Consider the following 10,472-nt stretch of genomic DNA (forward strand, 5'->3'; position numbering starts at 1 on the left):
CAAAATGACAGAGGAAGATTTGTGATTTCTAAGCCCCCACACAGCTCGACATGACTATGATTGGATTATATGATAGAAAACCAACATCTGCATTTGAAAACTAGCTTCTAAAATTGCAGAATAATATTATATTGTGTTACAGATTAATGAAAACAACAAAATATTACAACTCTAATTTGAAGTACGCTACATGTCACAAAGCAACGTTTTCAAGACAGACTATGCGGGGTCAATGACTGCATGTGGTTGTGCTCATTTAATAATGGAATGAACACAAATCAGTAAAACAGGGTACTTTGTTAATGGACACCGTGTGCACCAATTCTTAATTAATCTGTACAGGCAAAACTTTTAGAGAAGTAACAAGACTTACTGAAATGTTTGAGACTCTACCTTTGAAAGCGAATTCTGTTATACTCTGTATAACTTATATGTAGAAACTAAAAGTATTTAAAAAGCATGACCACCACAACTATAATATAATATGTATATATAGGAATGAAACCTTATTTCTTGTCATAATGCATTACCAACTGCATAATACTTGCATACATTAATATTAATTTCTGTGAAATTCTGAAATTTCTTAAGGGTTCATTTTCCAGCAGGTCATCAACAAACATTTGACTAATAAATAAAACAACTTTAAATAAAGGCAAAAAATGTAATCCTGTAATTAATTTGATACAGGTACAGCTGAAATTCAATTTTCTTACTAAAGTGTGTGTTTCCAAAGAACATGCCCCCACCCACATGTTATTTAAACCAAACAATGAAAACAAAGCAAAGTAAAAACTTTTGTGCTAGAAATAGTTCCAGATTATTTTTTGAACCAAACAAACCACTCTGATGCTTCTTCTGCCAATACAAATGAAACCAAGGGGAAGTTTCTTCATTTATTTCATTCACTGTCACAAGACTATACTATGCCAGGGTAAAAGTCAATCATAAATAATGCATGCAGTTGCTACAACTCAAATATAAATCTAAATATTCACATGAGCCATTTCAAAGTCTGACGCATTGAAACTTATTTCATAGGATCTGTAAATCTAGAAGGATGTGGGAAGTCCAAATACTGTTAAATGCCTTTTCGGCAGCAAATTTTCTTCTCTGACATCACAGAGCAAACAAAAGGAGTGTGGCCCTGTAGGCATCCACGACACCATCACGAAGGTTCAGATTTACTGTGCGTGGTCGGAAAAGGTGGAGCATTGACCAGTTTTCTGTGGGCGGAATGGAAGTAGGCTGAACACTGCACTTGGCAACCTGTGTCGACGGCCAGTACAGCAGTGCGCTGGTACATGTATGCACTGGCATTCCGTATGGTGACAGGAAGCTTGCTTAAAAGGTTACTGCTGTCTTGTCTTTAGCAGCTGTTTTCTTTGGGTGACCAAGAAGAGTTATGAGATCCAGGATGACATCTATGAAGATCAGGAACTGTGCATGTTTAAGGCACCGCCCATGATGCCGTCCATAGAAACGGAAAGCACAGAGGAATCCTTGGTGGGAGTCCATAGAGGAGAATGTGTCACGTCTTAAAACACTCAGCTAATTTAACAGTATCAGCTTTAAGGGTGGCATCTAAATCAGAAAGCCAGCAGACGTAATGGCATAAATGAACAAAAGAACCTTATTAATATTCAAGTATGCAGAACCTCAAAGTAAGAGTTCCAGCTATTTACTATATTTATGTCAGCGTCTTTCCAGTGTATACTCTGAGTCCTAGGCCATCAACATTAATTTGTGATGATAACTCAGGATTAGAGACCACTCATTAATGGGAGCAGCCAAAGGACTACTCCATGCCTTCGGTTCTGGACTGACGGTTAGAGATGATGACCATCCCTCAAACACGTACAGCTTGTGATCTTTGTAAATGTGACACTAGACATAACCCTTACCTCCTTATGATCACTTAAAATGACAGCTGCCAAAGTCAAGCCATTTCCTACAGGACATATACTTTTCCCCACAACCACACCAAATATTTTTCTCATTATGGCCAATACATGGCAAAACACAACTGCCCATGCACAGGTTGAGTGGAGTTCCAAAGATGTGTGCTGCAGTTATCTAACAGAGTAGAATAACATGCCTTCATCATTTGAAAGAAGTAATGAAGGTACTGAAGCAGTATCAACTATTGAGTATAGAATAAGTACAGGTTTTTGTTAGAGATTAAACCTGTTGATAGGCCTTCAGAAATAGGTACAAACAATCTAAACACAGAGCTATTGAGTAAAATAATGTCTCAGTAATGATACTGAAAATAAGAACATTTTCTTAATTTAAAGGAAGGCAAATAAAAAGCTTCTCAGAAATAAGCAAAATGAAGTTGAAATGGATATAGTCAAAGTGGAATACCATGTTTCTAGGTCTTAGAAATAAAGTTCTTTTTCACTTTATAATAAATGTCCCTAACAAAATGCCCATGACATGATTGCTATGAGTGATATGTCATGTAATATGTTTCCCTCACCTATGCTATTAAACTTTAGTTTTGTAAACTTAGTCAACTTGACGTCAACTAAGAGAACATCACAAATATGAATACAGAACTTTCTCTAATGGAAGAAGTTGGGGAGTTTCAAAAAGAATAAATCTACAAATATTGCATTTAATAGTGAGATAGGAAAGAAAGTCCATACAAACTAGAAAAGCATAGTATTTCATTAGCTAGAATAGTTTAAAGCAACATCCTATAACTACAGTAGGACAACGCTATAATTATAAAAGTATCTTTAGGATGTGACAGAAAAAAACAATATTCAATCACTACATTTAATAGATATGCTTTAAAACTCCTTTTTTTCTCATACCACTCAAGGCAAGCTGCCCCTAAAGAGAAGCAGAAAAGATTCCCTAAAAGTCCTCTTTCTAAAACGCAATTAGTATTTTGATGTAAAGAAACCATACCACCCCATCCCTCAAAATCACAACTTTAAGGCGTTGCTACTTAAATACTAGTCCGGGCTCTGAAGAACACGTTATATTAAAATTGGACAGTTCTAAACATCACACATATAAAAAGCATTGTTAACACGATGAAATCATTATTATTAGTATTAGGTTTTTTTTGGGCATGGGCGGGCTCTGGGATTTGAACCCAGGTTTTTGGCATGGTAGGTGAGAATTCTGCCCCTGGTCACCATGGCGCTGCCCACCTCTGAAGGTTTTTATGAGTATCTTTTATAGAACACTACCTGTAAAATCTTTGGCATAGGCTCAGCACAATTTATTACTGCCTGACTGGGAAAATCTTTGCTGAATAATGATATTCTCCTAGAAAACCCTCTATGGATGCAAAACAGCTGTCCAAGAGAAGGAGTCAGGGAGTGCCATACCCTCGCTCTCCAGTAGCTCCTCTCTATTTTGAGGTTCTAGAAATTGGTTTGAAGTCTAAATGGACAAGACTAAGAAGAGGGAGGAAAAATGGGTCAAATCATGTCCACTTTTGTCAATCAATTTCAAACTTCTAGGTACAGTATTTGAAACTAAATGTCTTAAGACATATCAAGGAGAACAAAATCAAGGGCCACAGTACGTCTTTCAGGAAAACCTGTTCTGGCACAATCAGGCTAAACTACAGTACACTGTAAAAAGCATTCACGTCTCTTGAGAATAACACCAACAGAAGGAATTTGGGGGTTTTCTGGTCTAGTCTGTGCCCTATTTTTCACATCTCTCCATCATGGAAAGAAATCAATAATGACACAAATATACTTTTAATTATTTCCTTGTAGTGCATAATTTGATATTACCAATTAAACACACCTACATTAAAATATTCTTATATTCAAAGATGTGCTGAAGTTCTATTTTAAAGATTGTAAAATGCATGTTAGGTGCTTATTCTCACCTAAAAAGGCTGATCTCATATGTGCTCAACAAAAGAATTGGTGTAGCGAGGATATGGTGAAGGGAAGACCCTTTACTTAGGTGTTTTGGGATCAAGATTTAATATGTATATCAGAAAGAAAATACAAAATCATAACATAGTTGTTAATAGTTTACGATTTCTTATAAAAGCAGATATGGTTTCTTTCCTATATCTATATAATTCAATGAGAAAAATTCAAAACTTTACATTTAAAATGCCAACAAAAGTTTCAGGAATTTCAAACATTATACATTAGTTAAAAACAATGTAACATCCAGGTCATTTCACTTTGTCCACTCTATTAGAAGCAAAACAGAGCATGCAAATGGAAATACCACAGGGGACAGTTTAAGGTCGACCCACACCATTTAAAAAGAACATTGAAGACAATCAACATGATACAGGGATATCGGGATATCATTTCCCTCACTAAATTAACTTGAAATCTATTGCAAACAAGGGAATCAGACCCATATTGTACACCTCAGGTTTTAAGTGCCTTCCTTGCAGGTTTCTATGTTTCAAACCATTAGGTTATTTTAGGAAAGATCTTGTAGTAAGAAAATCACAATTGTTCACTATTCAGTCCTGAAAACACAGAAAGCACAAGAAACACACAACACACCCCCCCACCCCCCCACACACACTTGCATACAAATTATATCCTGACTAGGCATGGACAGTTACAGCTAGAATGTTTTAAAGTCATACTTTAGAATTTGTTTTCAATCATACTTTAAATGTTATTTATTCTCATTTCCAAGTGGTTCACTTAAGGTCAACCATTAATGTGACAGGCTTCCCTGCTTACGGAATAAATACAATAACCTAAAAGCAGTGCCCTCCAACAGAAACATAATGTGAGCCACATATTCAATCTTAGTTTTTTCAGAACTCACATTAACCAAAGCAAAAGACACAACACAGGTAAAGGTAATTAATAATATATATTTTTATACCCCAATATGTCCAAAATATTATAATTTCATAACGTAGTCAACATAGAATCGATTAATGGAATCTTTTGCTTTCATTTTCTCCTGTCTTTGAAATTCAGTATGTGTTATATACTTACAGCACATCTCAATTCAGACTAGCCATATTGTGTTGGTGATTTCATACTGGACATCACATTTCGACAGGCATCTCACAATAATTTGCTTCTCTGAAAGTCAGCATGCCACAACAAATGTGACACATCCATAGGCACTTATCCTATCCCTTTTCAACAATGCCTGTCATAAAGTATGGACAGCCATTAAGAGACAACAAAAGTGCAAAGTTCCAGAGCATAATCTAGGAATGATTCAGAGAAAAACAAGAGCCAAAAAAAGTCGATAAAGACAGAAAAGGAAACCAGGGACTTAATGTATGTTCAATAATTTATGCAGCCCAGGAACCTGATATGTCAAAAAATTACGTGCCCTTAAATTCCCATTAGGAATCTAACCATACACAACTGTTGGGGGAAAGAATACTTGTTAAATTCTATCATATCCAGAGGTCCAGGTTTTATGCAAGTTTTGTAGTACAATATGAAAGTTTCTAACTACAAGGGCCAACATGTGAGATAATACTGGCTATGAAATAGGATATATATTTAAATATATCAGTTATACATATAGATTTGAATACAAACAGATAAGAGAAAAATGCTGATACCCCTCCCTTATCCCTGCTGCATCTGCCACCTGGTGTTGCTGGCCAAGGAACTTGTTCAGATACTTCCACTTGGATGGGAATCCTGGGGTTGCATTGATAGCCCCCAATACTGTCAAACTGTTTACCACTATGTGGGGAAAATGACACAACCGATTTTTTTTAAGCACAGAGACCCCTCCAATAAACTAACACTATTCTTTCTCCAAAATCACACAGTTCCGGCAATCTTTGACAAAACAACCTTTACCTAACTACCCTACAACTTAAAATTTCCATTTCTTTTCTTCTGTGCTGTTTTGGACATCCCTTTGATAGTGTATCTAATCAGTCCTTCCCATCAGCCTGTTGCTCAGATAGCCCAAAGCCCTGTACGTGAACGAACTGTGGTGCGGTGAAAAGCCCAGGCATCGCACTAAAGCAAACTTGCTTCAGAGCCTGTCCCTACCCTTAACAGAGTGACTTTAGGCAAGGTGCTGAATCTTACTGAGTTGCTACTTAACTAAGTAAATAGGAACCAGATCTGAGATCAGAATAACCAGCAACACTGCATAATGCAGAAGTTCATTTTAGTTGTTTTTATTATCATTATCATAGATGACCAAATGATCTTGTTACTAAAAGATGTCAAAGTTCATTTAAGAAATTTATTAAATATTTTTCAAATACCTCAATATTCACTCCCTTTCTCTTCCTGTAATGTTCAAGTTGGTCACTAAATTAGCGTTGAAACTCTCTAATGCTGTTTTCTCCACTCAGTCAAGGATGGTGTTTCACAGGAACAGTTCCATGGAATACTAGAAGTATTTTTAAAATTTAAAATTCTACTTCTAAAAGGTTTGGGAAATACAGACATTTTTATTTGGATGGTTACTGGTCGCGTGGAAAACTTGTCAGAATATTTAGTATAATTAAGGACTTCTGAATCTCCAGAAGAGGATATATATTATAGTACTTCTCAAATTTATGCGATACAGAATCTTATTTCTCAAATGATTTTGCAGGACGTGTGTTCTGCAGATTATATTTTAGGGAAATGCCACTAGCATCTAATTTTTTCCCCCACCAAATGAATCTTAAAACTGGCCCAGCAGCTAAGGCTGCACATACTTCACAGTTCTTGAACTTTTACTGGCCTTCTAGATCATAGGAACAAATCCAAATGTTCCTGAAACAATGTGTTACAATTATTTCATTTATGATGCTTTTTTTTGGATAAGAAAACTTTACTTAGGCAATCTTATCAATGTTTTTGTGGTATAACCAGGTCATCACTATCTTCCTAAGAAACAATTTCCCTCCTGCAAGAATACATAAATATTTCTATATGTGTATTTCCACTTTCACATTTAACCTATAATTGACCTAGACATTTTTTCTTACGGTGTGAAATGGGAAAATATTTTTACATATTTGGGGAAATTTATGCAAATAATTTCTTTTCAATAACGATAGTTCCCTAGGGCTATTTTGACTGCATATCAGATACACACAGTTATTTGTTTGGTGAATGTTCCATTGATCTTTTCATGAAATATGTACCACAACTACACGTGTATTGCCTGAAGCACTGGAATATTTTGAAAGACACAGCTGTCCATCCGGTGATGGGAGATTCTGGGTCAAAGGCATCCAGGGACTGTGAGAGCATGCAATACATTTGGAAGTTAAGTGGAAGGCTACGGGGAGACTTTGCATTCTGTGTGTGGAAATTGTTAAAAGCGGAAACTGAAGCCACAGACAGCAGGTACCGTCTATGGAGCTCCTTCTATGTGCTAGTCACTATAAGTTAAAAGCTGATGAGAAACAAAAGCAGTATGTTTTCTGTCCTCACAGGGCTTGAAGGCCACAGGGAAAGTGATCTCTATGCAAACTACAGAAATCTATTAGTATTTACAAATATATGTACTGCTTTGAAAGAAAGGTTCAGGAAGCTTTGGGAGAATATACACCAAATATTCTGATCTGGGCATGGAGGAACACTGTCTTCATACAGCATTCATCTGTGGTAAACTTTATTTATTAAATTCCTCATGCTTGTCCTCTACAGATCCCTAGAGGTGTATTTGCTTCTCACACAACTAATGGCACACGATGCAGGAATCAAACCTGTGTTTTCGTAATGAATGGTCCTACACTAGAGACTAGGTCTCCAGTGTCACAGATTTTGCAGTCGCACGCTGAGACTATGTTTATTTTTCGTTTTTTGTTAAACAGGTGGATGCATGTTTTAAAACTTGTTTGCCATTTTATGACATGCCTTCCATTAGGAGCTCTTTAAGTACAGCTGACACTAGTGATCACTTGTCACTCACAGAAATATCATGGAAGCATTCATGCTCATGTTGAAAAGGCCATGAGCCTCTGCCTGGTTCATATCTGCCCCCTCCCCTGGGCAGACCTCAGCCATCAGGGAGGGTCTAAAGGCCCTGAGACTGCCGTGTTCCCAGGTAGCCCTGGCCAATGTGGAGATCTCACATAGGTCCTCCAGACAGTGCTTCAACCTACAGACCTGTGAGTACCATTGACCCATGCATTTCCATTCTCGGACTGAAAAAACACCCCAGCCAGGGGGTTTTCTCTGCTCAGGCCACAGACATCATCATGCAGTAGTGGAAATTCCTACCTGAACAAAGAAAATGGGGATTATATGCTACTCTCTTGTAAAACAGGATGTGTGCCTAGTTATAGCAACAAGAATACTCCACTTGTACTAAAATGAAAGGTACAAAGAATTTACACTAAAATCTGAGTTTCCTTCCTTCCCTGCTCTGCAGCTAACCAGGTATACCGCTGGAAATAACACTGCTACATTTCCACATAGGAAGGCAGATACATTAATTGAAAATTCCAGGAGGAGTGACACCATGCCAGCTAGTTTTCAAGTATATTTACTCATTGATTCTCCACTTATTGCGGTCAGTTAGGTGGCAGGAGGGAGGAGAGTCCTCTTCTTCATCTAACTGTTCTCCAAAGCGGGAAAGCCTGAATTACTTGCCTTTCAAAGGCTGCACCTGCAACAGGATGGTTAACATCTTCAATACAGATTTCTGAATTCTTTTTCATTTGACCTTCCAATTTGACATTCATGTGTGTACCTGATACATAGTGGCTTTATTTTTCAAATCACCATATGTAAAATTTTGTCATGCTGGGGGCCTGTGAAATTCTGTTATGACTAAATAGTTATCATTGGTTAACTTCCACACATGTTTAAATAACTCCCTCAGGGGGGAAAAATTCTGGAGAAAATATGAGAACATCTGTCATGCAGCAGATTTTTTTTTCTTTTGTATGCTGTATGGTAGGGGCACATTTCATCATTCTTTTTCCATGTGAGTAGCCCGTTATTACAGCACCATTTACTCAATTTTTGTTTGGTTGGTTTCCTTGTTAGCTTATTTTTGGGAAGTACACGGGCCAGGAATCGAACCTGGGTCCCCACATAGCAGGCAAGACTTCTACCACTGAACTACTTTGGCATGCACAATGCAGTGGAGTTTATACCTCATCAGTGACCTGGATGACTTAGCAGTTTTAGAAATCTGAGATGAATCAGCAACGATGGTCATTTGTAGAGAAGTGTGTTTTACCATGAGGGGTATGTTCTTTATTTTAAACAGGGCTGCTCCCTCATCTTCTGGGGTAGTTAGGTTCAGGTGTCCACTTGGCCAGCTGAAGGTGGCTACTTCCCTCGCTGTGAACATGAGCCAAAGGCATGTGAATGTTCATCTGTCTCTGATCACATCTGCAATCGGCTAGAGGGAGTACCTGCTCAAATGCATGATGTCTGATTTCACTGGCTGGCTGCTTACATGAGAGAGCTCAGCATGGCACAGCCCAAGCACCTGAGCATATCTCATCTCAGCACTCACAGCTCAGCTCAGGTCTAGGGAGATGAGATGCAGGAAGGCATCACCCCAGAGAGAGCTGTTTGAACCCAAGGTACCAAAAGAGAAGGCCAGCCAGCAGAGAGCACCCTGTGCCTTCTCTTGTAAGACAGAACCTCAGATGAAAGTTAGCTGTTTCCTCTGCAGAAGCATATGTTCCTAACTAAATAAATCCCCTCTTATGAAAAATCAATCCATCTCTCGGGTGTTGCCCTTTGGCAGACTAGAACATCTTCATTCTAAAATTTTCACTTGTTTCACATGTTTGGGGACAGATCATATCCCTCCACATAGGTAGATTTCATGGTCAGATAATGAAAATTTATGTGGTTCTGTGTCGATATATGAGCCAAACTCACAATTGATCCTCCATTTACCTTAATTATATGAGTTCATCCAAATGTTAATCCATAACAGGAAAGCATTGGTGATAATATAACAATTTTTCTTTTTACTTAATTGGGGGAAAGCCAACCATTCATGTGCACAATGATAGAGACACTGCTTAATGAATTACAGAGATGGAAAGGAAGCTAAATACATAGAAATACCTGGAGAAAGGGGAAAACTTGGTAATATACAGAGATGATGAATGAAGGATATACACAATTTGATAATTACATTCTTAGAAAAGGAAATAGCATGTTTCAAAATTAATTTATTTTCATGCTGCTTTTTATCTCCACCAGAACAAATTTAAATGCTTTCTTCTAGAAATCACTGATGACTCAGGAATGTTAGAAACCTGTAAAGTTTGGGATTTCAAATCAAGAATGAAACCTCTCTTTCTTCTGACCACATAGGCATGTTCCTCTTTACCCTGCAATCTCACCATTGACTACGTATGGGAGGGAGAGCAGGCCATTTTCTCTCAGAAACAGTTATTTTCAAAATCAAAACATAACAACATGTGGGTCCAGGATTCAGTGCTTCAAACCAAACATTATCTCTTAACCACATGTGTGAAAACACCCATGTCTAGGAAGCAGGAGTTGGACCCTGCAATGGGCAGAACACGTGCACGCTGACCATTCCGTGAC

The 10,472-nt window shown here is 37.7% G+C and overlaps 1 pseudogene; it reads left to right on the plus strand.

Annotated features, from left to right (window-relative positions):
• The window catches only part of LOC143683040 (solute carrier family 5 member 4-like), a 204,392-nt pseudogene that overhangs the window by 47,009 nt on the left and 146,911 nt on the right, over nt 1–10,472 (plus strand).

This window comes from Tamandua tetradactyla, chromosome 5 (genome assembly GCF_023851605.1).
Source record: "Tamandua tetradactyla isolate mTamTet1 chromosome 5, mTamTet1.pri, whole genome shotgun sequence".
NCBI classification, from domain to species: Eukaryota; Metazoa; Chordata; class Mammalia; order Pilosa; family Myrmecophagidae; genus Tamandua; species Tamandua tetradactyla.